Source organism: Octodon degus, unplaced genomic scaffold (assembly GCF_000260255.1).
Source record: "Octodon degus isolate 3935 unplaced genomic scaffold, OctDeg1.0 scaffold00084, whole genome shotgun sequence".
Classification (NCBI taxonomy): domain Eukaryota; kingdom Metazoa; phylum Chordata; class Mammalia; order Rodentia; family Octodontidae; genus Octodon; species Octodon degus.
In genome coordinates, this window is record NW_004524660.1 from 11,398,983 (window position 1) to 11,400,256 (window position 1,274).

The window sequence follows — 1,274 nt, forward strand, 5'->3', positions numbered from 1 at the left end:
GCGTGCTGAGCGTGCACAGGCCCGGCGCGCGCCTCCCCTCCCCCGCCTACCTGAACCCTAAATGTAGCAGAGGTCTGGGGCGTGTCTCTTACCTGTGCTTAGTCACGTGTTCCTCCTTTTCGTTTTCTGAAGCATCCGTGCTGCCAAAGCACAGACCTATCATTTACTAGGTAGGGGTTTGTTATGCCAAGCAAGTATATTTCCAAGTTTCTCTGTTTGAAACGGATTCATTAAGTTATAAGTACTTAAGTTGCATAAATTCTGTACAGTAGAAGAGCTTTCGAAGGGAATTGTTTTGCGGAGCTTGGACACGTGCCTGGCAGCCTGCAGTGTCTGCGGAACAGCGCCCTGCAGTTCAGACGCCACTCAGGTGTCAGTTGATCCTCTGCACAGAAAGCCCACGTGACTCTTGCTATTCTCAGCTGCGTCCAGGAACTAAAATTAGGATACAGCTGGCTGACATTTCACTTCGCTACAGCCCGATTGTGAATTTTAGTCATTTGCAAATACACTGGGGGAAAAAACCACTCTGCTATCCATTCTTAGGTGATAATCTCTAACTTTGGGTGCGACATCAGCATTCAACCAACAATGGTAAGTAGTTTTTGAACATTTCCTCTCTCTTCTTCACACACAGCTAGACTGCTGAGGGTCACTTTAGTATGTCTATAACGGCCGTAGTCGCACGTGTGATTGTCCTCTGCCAGAAGACGGCTTTCTTTACAAGCAGGAGCATCGTTTCTTGAGCTGTATTTCCTTGGCTTTCTTTTGATTATGGGAAGCCCAGCCTTCGGTGGACTACTGCCATGCTCTGTGCTTCCCTGCCCAGTAGAGTAACAATCAAGGCGGAGACCACAGCACTAGTGACATGCTTGCCTTGAAGGGAAAAATGTGTTGATGTAGGAAAAACGATGGATTACCATAACTCAATAGCAGATAAAGAAATGAATTAGCAATTGACAATACACACACACACACACACACACACACACACACATATATGTAGAGAGAGAGAGATTTAAAACATGTTTAAATTTTGCTATTGTAAAGTATTACAAATACTTAAATCTTGTGAAACATATGAGACAATAAATTATAGGTAATATGCTCAGGGGCTGGGGAGATGGCTCAGTGGAATAAGTGCTTCCCTGGCAAGCGCAAGCACCTGAGTTCAATCCCTGGTTCCGCCAAAGGAAAAAAAAAAAAAAAGTAATATGCTTAGTTAGTTGGATTGCCAGCATATGCATCCCAAGGTTTCTTTTTATTTCTTTTCT

General features: G+C 44.4%; 1 protein-coding gene across 3 annotated transcripts in view; it reads left to right on the top strand.

The window, feature by feature from the left end:
• The first annotated feature begins 444 nt into the window (after positions 1–444).
• Lrrc39 (leucine rich repeat containing 39) overlaps positions 445–1,274 on the top strand; it is a 63,216-nt gene continuing 62,386 nt past the window's right edge. For all 3 annotated transcript variants that reach the window (XM_023721748.1, XM_023721749.1, XM_004636975.3), the window contains exon 1: positions 445–594. The gene's annotated coding sequence lies outside the window, so the exon portion shown is untranslated. The remainder of the gene's footprint in view (positions 595–1,274) is intronic.